This window comes from Pelobates fuscus, chromosome 7, assembly GCF_036172605.1.
Source record: "Pelobates fuscus isolate aPelFus1 chromosome 7, aPelFus1.pri, whole genome shotgun sequence".
Taxonomy (NCBI): Eukaryota; Metazoa; Chordata; class Amphibia; order Anura; family Pelobatidae; genus Pelobates; species Pelobates fuscus.
The window spans coordinates 203,481,660-203,494,381 of NC_086323.1; the positions used below are offsets into that span (position 1 = coordinate 203,481,660).

At 42.3% G+C, this 12,722-nt stretch overlaps 2 protein-coding genes across 3 annotated transcripts in view; both read left to right on the plus strand.

Annotated features, from left to right (window-relative positions):
- The window catches only part of LOC134568478 (oocyte zinc finger protein XlCOF6.1-like), a 377,963-nt gene that overhangs the window by 172,046 nt on the left and 193,195 nt on the right, over nucleotides 1-12,722 (plus strand). The window lies entirely within an intron of this gene.
- LOC134568471 (oocyte zinc finger protein XlCOF7.1-like) overlaps nucleotides 1-12,722 on the plus strand; it is a 50,616-nt gene that overhangs the window by 288 nt on the left and 37,606 nt on the right. For both annotated transcript variants that reach the window (XM_063427081.1, XM_063427080.1), the window contains exon 2: nucleotides 212-389. The gene's annotated coding sequence lies outside the window, so the exon portion shown is untranslated. The remainder of the gene's footprint in view (nucleotides 1-211; nucleotides 390-12,722) is intronic.

Here is a 12,722-nt window from a genome sequence, read left to right on the forward strand (position 1 = left end):
CTCTCTCTCTCTCTCTCTCTCTCTCTCTCTCTCTCTCTCTCTCTCTCTCTCTCTCTCTCTCTCTCTCTCTCTCTCGAGATATAGATAGATATATTCATTCACAAATTATCTAGTCACACAAATCACTTGCACTTCCACACTAGTGTCCATTGTATACCAATCCTAGGTCCAGTCCTTTATATTTGATCCTCAATATACTCCTCTATTTTAGGTTATCTCTATTCGCCAAGCTTTGGTAAGCAATATCCGTGCGTTTTTTTCCACGGCCCTCACCGCTGTATACTTGTTACCTAGCAACCACGTTCCCACGACACACCACATCGTCGTTACGTGACCTTCTGCAATCACTTCCGGGTCGGCACTGTACGGGAGAGGTTTACTCACTATTGGTAAGTACACCTTACACGTTTTCTATATATTTAAAGTTTGCTGTATGTTACATTGATCTTGAGAGACTCGAACGGGTCGAAAATTTATTTGGTTATTGGGTCCTTGTGTATGTTGGGTAATATGTAGAAGGCTTCGTGTTTAGGATACTGTACATAGAGATATTTTTGGACATAACCATCTTTCGAAAGCAAGACCTATTGGGCTATAAACTCCACCGTACACCTAAAGGCAGAAATACCTTACTTCTGGCTACAAGCGTTCATCCACAACAGTTAAAAAATTCCTTACCGATCTCCCAATTTTGATAGGGTATTTACATACAACAGTGAACCAGGTAACATTGATATCCAATTAACTGAGATGTGGGAACCATTCCTGAGAAGAGGCTATAATCCAAAAATGCTGACAATCGCTTAGAATAGAGCCAGGGAATTGTGGCAATTTGAACCAAAAGGAACAAAAACCTTAAGAAATGGCAGAAATCCAAAGATCTACCTACCACTGACCTTCCATAGGGACATGAGTAAATTTAGGGAAGCTATCAACAAGCATTGGGGATTACTAAAGGCAGACAAAACCTGCCATTAGTTAGCGAAGGAACAAAAATCTCAAAGATCTCCTTGTACGGAACGACCCCCTACATTGCTATATGAAACCAACTACTATCAGAAAAAGTGGATGTTTTAAGTGCAGTGGTTGAGTGACCTTTAGTCATATATGTGGTATATTTGCACACCCACACAGTGGAAGAAGAATTAAGATATCACAATATATTGCATGCACTACAGACCATGTAATCTACCTTATTACCTGCCCTTGTGGGTTATCATACGTAGGAAAGACAGACCTCTCTCCGTGACCGAATAAGAGGACACCGGTCGGCTATCACTACTGTATTTAGAGATCAACGAACAGACAAGCTAGTGGCAAACATTTCTTGGCTATGCAACACCGACTCCCCACACTCAGATTTACAGCTAAAGATCATATCCCCCCACTCACTCGAGGAGGTGACAGATCCAAGGCTCTATTACAGCGAGAAACATACTGGACATTCCGACTTGATACAGTGGCCCCAAAAAGACTTAATGAGAACATTGTATATTCTATATTTTTATGAGTGAATTCATACTTTTTCATTTTTGTTATTGTACTTATCTTTTTATTAGGGATCGGCCGATATTGATTTTTTTTTAGTGCTGATACTGATCATCTCTGAACATTCAGGCAGATAGCTGATGATTTACTGATATTCTGTACATTTACCATTTTGAAAAAATAAACTATTTTTAAAGCTAAATGCACAAAATACACATGCCACATGTAGTGGATGCAGTGTGTTTAGACAAGGGAGCTGTGTGTACATGTGTAGTGGATGCAGTGTGTATTTGTGTAGTGTGTATATAATGAATGCAAAGTGTGTTTGTGTAGTGTATAGTAATATAGTGTTTGTGTAGTGTATTGTGTGTGTGTATAGTGAATGTAGTATGTTGTGTGTGTGTGTGTGTGTGTGTGTGTGTGTAGTGAATGCAGAGTGTTTGTGTATGTGTGTGTATATATATATATATATATATATATATATATATATAGATAGAGAGAGAGTGTATCTCTATAGGCCGATACCGATATTGCCGAAAATACTGAATATCGGCCAGACCGATAATCGGTCGATCCCTAGTAAGGACTGATCCATGTAGTGAAAACAGAGGTTGCGAGTGGTGATTGCTGAGGGTATGAAGATAGGAGTCTAATACTGCTACGGGGCACCATTTATTGTGCGTAGGGTAGTATGTAATATCTACTGGTAGGGTTAGTACGGGGTAAGGAAAGTATGTTATGGTCTGCTTGTTTATGTATGTGAGATATTCTAAGGCAATACTCTGTGTGAGCTGTGGTGGTAGTGGTAAATTCCCGTGGCTTAAGGAAGCCATAGAACGCTATGTACATGGCAGTTTTAATGTCCTTGTTAGTTCAGGGGTCAAAAGGGCCTGAATCCAAAAGGTCGTATAGAGATTGGAAAAGGTTATCAATAGGTAATCTTTAAGGAGAATGTGGTCGAACAGATTTCCGAATGCCTTTAAGTATGGTTTGTTATCTGAGACGATGACATGAAACTATGATTGTTTGGCCGTAGGTTTAACATATAGTGCTTGTGACAAACTGCCATTGGGCATTAGAGAGGACTGATTGCTAGCCTCCTGCCCTGCGACCCTGGGATGTATTGCCCTTTTTAAGAACTGTATTTGGGCATAATGGATTTTTATATTAATGTTCCTGGCCCTTTAATTACTTCGGAGCAATGTTGCAACTTTAAATTGGCACTTCGAATACAGTCGAAGTGCCGAAGTAGTCGAAGTCGTCGAAGTGGCCGCCATTCGACAAACGAACACGTGGCGGCGGCCATTTCGACTTATTCAATTCCCAATAGTTAGCTCCAGTCCCGAGACGCGTTTCACCCACACTATAGGGGCATTTTCAATTGGTATCTTCGTTGTCTTCTTGCTGCTTTTTAAATGTTCCAGTCTCTTCATCCAGTGGGCATTCCTACCATACCGTCGGTTACCTCACCTTCCTTTCATCAGGGTGATCAGGATCGGCACGGTACCGCCGTCCACGTCACTTCCGCTCCCACCGCAGCCATCTTTCTTGTGGGCACATACCCTCAAGCAAAAAACGGAAATGACGCGGCGGAACAGGTCCGTTCGCCGATCCCTACCATCCTAACTTTCATATATACATATTTCACCTTTTACTGGCAAACATGATTGTGCTCAGCATATAATAAAATAGTAAAAAAGGGAATAAAAAAGGAACACACATAGGTACACATTAATATACAGTTTCTTACATATTCTTAACAATATCCATAGTGAGTACATATACTGCAGAACAAATTTCTTTATGATCAAAAATTAAAATAATATGGTCAATAAAAATTAATGCAATGTCTGTAAATTTATAGAGAATCAGTGTAAGATTAATATGGAAATAAGTTTCTTACATTACTTAAATTGTTGACATTCTTAATAACATTTATATTTAATGTGCAGAAAGTGCATATATTTCATGATCAATATTGTTTTTTAGTTTTTATACTAGGGATGAAGTAAGTCCCCTATGTAATTAATTTCCAGTAATTATAATTAAACATCTATGTTTCTCCAAAAGTACCGGGAGATAGCCGACAGTGGGGGGGATGAGCGGGAGCGTTTTATATGGGATAACGACAGGTTGTACAGATTAACCGAAGGTAGGAAGAGAGGCCGTGCCCCTTCGCAGAAATGCCAACTAGTGGTACCCAGAAAGTACCGGTTGGAAGTTCTCCGAATTGGCCATGAAATTCCCTTGGCAGGACACCTGGGTGGTAACCGCACAACTTACAGGATCACCCAGACTTTCTTTTGGCCTGGGATCTCGAAGGATGTGCGTCGTTACTGCAGCACGTGTGACGTCTGCCAACGAGTAGGGAAAAGAGGGGACCACCCTTAGGCCCGTGATCGAAGAGCTGTTTAGCAGGGTGGCAGTCCACCCACAGGTTTTTACAGAACAACCAATAACACACGTATATTACAGAAAACACTCCCAGCAATTACACACAAAATCCTCCCCCTCTGCCTGTGATATAATTATGGTACACAATACTTAACATAATTATCACAGGAAAAATACAGTTTTTATACATACACTGTAACTTTAAAAATATATACGTCCAATCTTCATAAAAATTACATATTCAGAATCCGCACAATTTAAATATAAATATAACCAAAAAACACACAAATCCCTCCAGTGGATAAAAAGTTAGACGGAAGTCCTTTAAGACCGACCGCAAGCACATTTTCCTGCCCAAAACAGTGGGGTTGCCGAACGGGACTTAGTCTCTGCAGCTGAAAATTCAGTGTAGGAGAAGGTAAGGGTCAGCGGTGTTCGGTGAAATGTGTAGCCGATTTCAGTTCCATGAATTTGACTACACACACCGCTGACCTCGTTCGAATGAAGAAAGATGGCCGCCGCCACGTGTTGGTTTGCACGAACTGCGGCCACTCAGCGTTCGGTAATTTACCTACAGCAGGCTCCCAGCCTGGGAGGTAAATTGCCTGCACACTTCCACTTCTGGGTGGTCCGTCTGGGTGGTACTTGGTTCAGTAAGCTTCATTTACTGAACCAAGTGGGAGAAAGCCAGGAACAAGTTATTTTACAGGTCTGGGGACATAGTCTTAAAGGGGCATTGTTCAACAAAGTCGCAATATGTCCCCAGACGGTTCTTAAAGGGCCATACACACCCAGTAAAAGTCCATAAGTTTTCAGGGGCACAATCTCCCAGGGGCCATAGTCATGAGGAAGGAGGCTGGCAAATAGGCTTCTCCACAATCCAGGGAAAAAGATGCAAAACCTATTAACGTTGTCATAGCGAAAGGGTGAGTGATGTTATGTTCCAGGATGAATCTTTTAAATAAAACAAAAGCTCTATCGTAGGTTCTTCATGTGTTGGCCGAGAGAGCCAGTTTAGACCACTTCCGGCTGTGTTGTAATAGGATATCTAATCCATGATCAGGTTCTGAAATGAGTGGATGGCTGTGGCTACTTGAGCGGCCGTGGGCAGGGCTTGGTGAAATGTCTGGAATTTAAATCGAGACAAACTGTCAGCCGCAATATTATTAACCCCTGGTACATGAATGCATGACAAGAAAAATTGGTGACAAGCTGCCAACCAGGTTAATCTCCTAAGAAATTTCATGATAATTAATGATGATGAGCGTCCTTTATTGATCATGTGGCTTGGTTATCTGAGTAACAATGAACCGAATAACCTGACCACAAATGACCCCAAGTCAAAGCAGCCGCTACGATATGGTAAATCTCAAATAGCACTGAGGTAGTGGAAAAAATGTTTTCCCCAAAGCCATTCATTACCATATATGGCTGCAAAACGTGTGGTTGCTTCCACATCTGACCAAATGGTTGGTGAATGTTCTGAAAATTCTGGAAGAAACATGTTCCTTCCGTTCCATGTAATGAAGAAACTCTGCCACATAAGCAGGGCTGCTGTGGCTTGGGCATCTAGTGTAAGTCGGCTATCATTGTTGATAAAGAAGGGAAAAAGACAGTTATCTAGATGTGAATGAATGACTTTGGGGTATAATTCTCATTGCAAAGTTTAAGGAACCTAATAGTGATTGCAATTCTTTCCGATTGCAGGAACCTAAGAGAAGTATTGATTGATGCATGTGAGTATGTTGTCTATTTTGTCTTTAGGTATGTTGGCTTGCATGGAAACTAAATCTAATTGAATACCTAGGAAGTTCAAGGGACACTCCATGAACCCAGACCACTTCTGCCCATTGTAGTGGTGTGGGTGTCAACTCCCACTACCCTTAACCCTGCAGGTGTAATTATTGCAGTTTTTTATAAATGGCAATAATTACCTTGCAGGGTTAACTCCACCTCTAGTGGCTGTCTACTAGACAGTCACTAGAGGGCACTTCCGTGTCTGTAGCACAGGTTTTGCTATAGCGTCCTTACGCTGTGTGAGGACCTCCAGCGTCGCTCAATTCCCAATAGGAAAGCATTGAAAAGCATGTTCAATGCTTTCCTATGGAGAGCTCTAATGCGCGTGCTCGTCATTGCCGTGCATTAGGTCTCCCCGACCGGTGGGCGGGATCAGTATCCCCCGCCGGCTGACGTAAGGAAGGGGAGGAGCGGCGGCAACCCGAAACCACCGCCGAGGGACATTGGCGGGGGTCTCAGGTAAGTCATTGAAGGGGTTTTCACCCCTTCAGCAACCAGGGATGGGTGGTGGGAGGGAGAGGGGACCAGCAGTGCCAGGAAAACGGATTGTTTTCCTGGCACAGGAGTGTCCCTTTAATGATAGTGTCCGGGCCTTCCGTTTTCTTGGGTGGCACTGGAATTCCCAATTGGTCAAAAAGGCAGATGGCTTCCCTGAGACTACTTGGGGGAAGGGCGTTATCTTCGACCATCAGGTAGTCATCTAAGTAATGGATGACTGTGGTGCATGCTCAGAAGTAACCAACATAATGTCTCTGCAAAAATGTCAAAGATGTTGGGGTTGCTCTTTGATCCAAAAGTTAGCTGTGAGAAAAAATAGTGCAAGCCTTTCCATTTTATGCCATGTAGGTGCCAGAGTGTAGGATGTATAGGTAGCAGTTTGAATGCGTTGACTATATCTGTTTTGCTCAGCCATGCTGTAACGGCTACCCAGGTAGTGAGAGGGTATCAGCCGTTGGTGACGTCCTTTTCCTTGGCAAGCTGCTGTATAAAGTAAAGCTGGTATAATCCCATCCACGAGATCCAGAGGGAGAGTCAGGTTCAGCTGTAAAAAGAGCAGAGTAATAATCCAGTATAATTCCCTTTCAAGAACGAGACGAGGCTACGTTTTGAAGGGTCAAGAAGAACTGAGTGCGGGAACACCCAGCCTGGTTTTTATTACAGTTGAGTACAAAAAGAACACACCCAGGGGGAGGCATAAAATCACCAATCATATACATGGTACAACCCCCACGTCCCCTCCCCTCAGATAACCATTTAACATAATTAGCACGTACAGTATTTTACCCAAGTTCTGGATGTACCCCAAAAACAGGGGGTACAGCTTTAAATCCGGTATCCCCAGATAGTCCTGGTTCAGGGGAACCACATATTCAAAATCCAGCCCATTCGGTTAAAGGGTTCGGGAGTTATGGATCTTTGAAGTTTTGACCGACCGAACAGACTTTCTGGCCGAAAATAGTTCCACAAGTTTTGGCCTTGCGGTCGGTCTCCGTTCGTACGTTAAAACTCCACGAAACCCTTGCCATCCACAGTTATCTCAGGGTTCGCTATAATCCCCATGTAAGATGTAATCTTTCTACCGAACGGCTGGTCGTTCAGTAGGTCCAGCACAAAGTTACGTTATCCTGGAGGTCTCAGCGGTGTTCGCCTGTTTGCGTCTCCGTTTTTAGTTCCAGACGATTGCTGGCAAACACCGCTGTTCGTGCGTAAGATGGCCGCGAACACGTGCAAAGTCCCGAAATGGCGGCAACCTATACTTTACACAAAGGATTCGTGCTGAACCATGCGAACGCCTGGAATAAAGCTGGGAGGTAAAATATCCCTTAATTACACACCAGGGTAGTCCGGTGTTCGGTACTTTGAGTCCATTCGTGGGTAATAGTAAATCCAATTGTAACGAGTCATTCGGTTCTTTGTATGTCCCGCTGCATGATTATTATGGATGTCCAGGCAGAATACATAGTTCCGTTACACATGCTCCTATCCCTTCATTAATGATAGCTGCAACGGCATTGCCAGTGGTAGTGAAATGTACAGAAAACTCTACTGAAGGGATCAGTGAATTCAGACTTGGGATTGCTGAGGTATGGTGTGCTGATAGGTCAATTATTAATCTTTGTTTCATGGAGTTTTTTCCCGTGACAATACCGATAGGGTTGGTTCTCCATGAAGTGAATGGCTGGAACTGGAAAGGGCCTAAAAGGAAACCTTCAGCAAGTTCTTCCACTATGAGTGTGTCTACAGCTGTAGGATTATTTTGTGCTGACTGCAGGTTATGGCATTCTACATTACCTGAGGGCATGTGTATTAAACCTGTATGGAAACCTTAAAAAAAAAAAAACCTGAAACTAGGAAACCTACCTGTTACAAATCGCTATTTGTAACTGGCCCTTTAAATGAGAAATTGCCCTGCTTCCCTGGATTGTGGAGAAGCCTATTTGCCAGCCTCCTTCCTCATGACTATGGCCCCTGGAAGATTGTGCCCCTGAAAACTTATTAACTTTTATTGGGTGTGTATGGCCCTTTAAGAACCGTCTGGGGACATATTGTGACTTTGCTGAACAATACCCCTTTAAGACTATGTCCCCAGACCTGTAAAATAACTTGCCCCTGGCTCTCTCCCACTTGGTTCAGTAAATAGGGCTTACTGAACCAAGTATTACACAGGCGGACCACCCAGAAGTTAAAGTGTGCAGGCAATTTACCTCCCAGGCTGTGAGGTTACTGCAGGTTAATTGAACGTGGCGGCGGTCATCTTTGTTCAGTCGAACGCGGTCAGCGGTGTATGCTAAAGATTCTGTGGAACTGAAATCGGCTACACATTTTACCGAACACTGCTGACCCTTACCTTCTCCTACACTTCGTTTTTCAGCTCCAGAGACTAAGTCCCGTTCGAAATGGGACTTAGTCATTTTTTCGCATGAAATTGACCGGCCGCACAGCCCAAATCTATGGAACTGTTTTGGGCAGGAAAATGTGCTTGCGGTCGGTCATAAAGGACTTCCACTTAACTTTTTATCCACTGGAGGAATTTGTATGATTTTTGAGAGTGTTTGTTTAAAGTATGCGGAGTTCAAATATGTAATTATTTTTGGAGATTGAATGTATGGTTTTAAAGTTACAGTGTATGTGTAAAAACTGTATTTTTACTGTCTGTGATAATTATGTTAAACCATAATTATATCACAGACAGACAGAGAGGATTTTGTGTGTAATTACTGGGAGTGTTTTCAATGATGTACATGTATGATTGGTTGTTTTGTACCTCCCTGTGGGCGGTCCTGTATTTGCAAAACTGTAATAAAAACCAGGCTGGGTGTGCCAGCACCTGAGACCTGTGCTTGACCCTCTAACTTGCAGCCTTGACTCATGTTTGTAGGGGACAGCTATAATCACTACAGGGATTGCTATGCTCTTCATACTCCCTTAGCTACTGAGCTCTTGTAAGAGCTCTTGTTCCTGATCCTGCTTCGATCTACAGAAGGAAGAGGTTCACCTACTGGAACTTGGAGCCTGGTCGTAGGTCCAGGGCGCAGAGCAGACTGCGAGATACCAGCCCAGCAGCGGTGGTTCGTGGAGTCTGCAGTACTTATGGTGGCTACGCAGTAGTTATGGTGTCTACGGTGCTGATGGTCCTTTGGTGAGCGCTAGGAGCATTTTTTTCTACGGTCCAACTTCCAGCCAGCCTGGAGGCAACCGTAACAATTACCATTAGTACATGTATACCTTATAGTTGTACTGGCTTGCTAGCTAATGCCAAGTGGCAAAACAATTATACTAGATTGGTTACTGGTAAGGCACTGCTAGATGCCAAGCAGCTTGAGGGGCTCTATATATGCGTTTTCGCGAGGGGTGTTCGTGGCCACTGAAACGTGGCGGAGTGTCAGGCTTCTCAGTGACTTTTAAAGCCTAAGATAGAATGGGAGTGACAGGTGAGCCCCTCTCCATGTTACTATGCGAGGCTAACTATGATCTAGCCAGATGGGTGTATACCTCCGAGAAATGAGGATGGATGTTGGCCTCGCAATACCACTAACTTAAGGCATGGAGGCTGTAGAAGTATATTAACTATTGCACTCCTAGGACCCTATTTAGCCTGTATGTTCTTAACTGGATAGCAAGGGGAGGAATTAGATGGTATGCAACGACGTACTTTGGTAAGTTAGGTTTATACTGACAAGCCAGCTGGTTGATTTAGTTATACCTGTAATCTAATAATGAAACAGAATGTCGGGAATATGGAAAACATTATATATATCCCTTTGTGCCTAATACATTTTACGTACAAGTGTAAGAGCAAAGTTGCCCCACAAACCAAGCTCCTTTTAACGTACTAACTATCCTCCGACGTTGGCCTGCTTTTGACAGATTCACATGGATTAAGGATCTGCATTTATTCGTATGTAAATTGGCATTGCATAAATACCATGAACTTAATAAAGAGAGAAAAGCAAGATCTTTGGGTCTGTCTAATAGGGATATGAAATGTTTGAACACACATATGTCTCTTCTTGATGACAACGACACCCAAACATCAATTCAACATACTGGATTTAAACCTACGAGCCGCTTTACTCCTAACTTCTCAGCCTTCAGGAACATAGATTTGTTCCTGGAGGCTGTTAAAAGTGAAATTGAAGGTATTGAAAGTAAAAGTCCTTCCCTGGTGACAATCTCTCTAGAAGAGAACAGGCAGCACTCAAATCACTCAGAGATTCCTAAGGCTATCATGCAGCTACTGAGGAAGCTCATAGAGTGAAACGCGTTAAGCTGATTTTTTTTTTTTTGGGACGTTTCATTGGACTTCAATTGGACTTTTATATTTTCTAGTACGTATTTATACTGTTTTTATTGTACTGTTAATAAATTTAATGTTATTACTTTACACTATAGTCCAAAGTCCTTTTTAGCCATCAGGAACTCCATCGGGGAGAGTGCTATCCCCCCCCCCAAAAAAGCACACTATCCATCAACCTCCGAGCCGGGATTCCAGGGCTCTGGTGAAGGTGAACGCAACTATTTCCACCTTTTATATTAATATAGTATGTGCTATTCTACACAGCCTTTTTTTGTTCTCTTTCTCGTTGTTTATTCCTGGAGCGATACTGCCTGGGATAAAGGGGTGTGTTTGCTGCCCAAAGAGCATAAATGATCTATTTATGGAGCCAATACTGCATAGGCTCCTGTCCATGTGAGTGGTTTCAGTCATTTATCAACATCAATTGTCTATTTTTGGGAACCATCTGCACTATATTTCTTGTTTTTCCTGTTTTTCCTGTTTCCTTTTATATGTACACCCAAGCATTAATATTTAATATTGAAACCCCTACCTAACATTAATGAGGACAATCTAAAGTTTACCGCAGAATTTGGAGGTTCCTCCCTGAATTTTTTAGATCTTACCATCTCAATCTGTGAGGACAGCTCCTTTAAAACTACATTGTTTAGGAAACCGTTTGCGACTAATTCCCTTCTCAAATGGGAAAGTTGTCATCCGAGACCTTTAAAACAAGGCATCCCAATTGGGCAGTTCCTCAGACTACGGCGTAATTGCACGGATCTACATGACTTGCAGACAAAAGCCAAAATCTTGAGACAACAATTTAGGGAAAAGGGATATCCTAACAGATGTCTCAAGATAGCATACAAAAGGACATTAACAACCAATAGAGAAGACCTTCTGTTTGAGTCCCGACCAGATAAGAGCCCTAATAAAACCATTAGGATAATCGGTACATTTGACACCGGTTGGAATAAGGTGAAATGCTCGCTTCAAAGGTTTTGGCCAATCCTCCTTAAGGATAATCACCTTAAGGAAGTCTTAGGTCCCCAAGTGTCTATCACAGCACGGAGGGGGAAGAACCTCCGGGATATCTTGGTCCCTAGCCACTTTACGACCAGACAGAGTCCAAAAACCACATGGCTTGGACGCAAGATTCCTGTGGGGACCTATACCTGTGGCAGATGTGTTGCCTGCTGATATATTCTGATAAATTCCAAAATTGTAAACGATAGTGAAGAGAAACAACGTCCACTTCTTTAACTGCAACTCTGCTGGATTGGTTTACCTGCTTACCTGCAGTTGCAAGTTATTGTATGTGGGTAAAATATTCCGGCCATTCAAGGAACGTATTAAGGAGCTTGTTAGGTCCCCAAAAAATTGCCTGGACACTCCTGTTTCGAGACATCTCAAAGAGTGCCATGGGGGTTCCTCAAAGGAAATACGTTTCTGCGGACTGGAATTAGTTAAGAAGGACCAACAACGAGGAGATTTCGATAGGATCCTACGACAAAAAGAATGTAGGTGGATCTACAAATTGAAAACGCTTAAACGAGGGCTTCTCCTTCTCCCCCTTCATTTAATCTGAGGGAGACTTGTGCCCCGTATTTTATGTATACTTTGTATATAGTGTGAATAGTTTTTCTGTTTTTTTCTGTTTCTCCTTTTCTTCTTATTTCTTTGGGTATTACAATCTACATTAAATCATATTTGTGATCTTATTATGTACATATTCTTGGTAACTAGGAACCTTTAGAGCACTGACTCTTGGACTCTTTTTTTGTACTATATTTATCATCTTATTCTTCACTATACTTTGGGACACTCCTCCCTGCTGTAACCGCTAGTAGCCTAGTACCCCTATTTACCGCTATAACGTCTTAAAACTTAGAATTTAGCAGGACTAACCATACAGATATCTTAGCTAAAATATTATTTCCTGGCTAATCATGGCAGCATTTAACATATGGGTTTAGCTCCTCCCTCTAACCCTCAGGACATGAAACACAATCAATGAAACAATTAAGCATACCTATCCCTAGTATAAAAAGTGAAAGAAAGATAGCACTCCCAGGACTTGTAAATAAAATAAAACTTAACTTTTAATCAATCAGCAGAAGGTCGACGTTTCAGTCTGTTAACCACAGACTTTCATCAGGACTAGTGCAAAGCACCATAAAATGACATATATATACAATAAATACATATTGGTAATCAACTTACCCACCACCAAACCAATTACTTCTCCCTGTCAGCTCCGGCT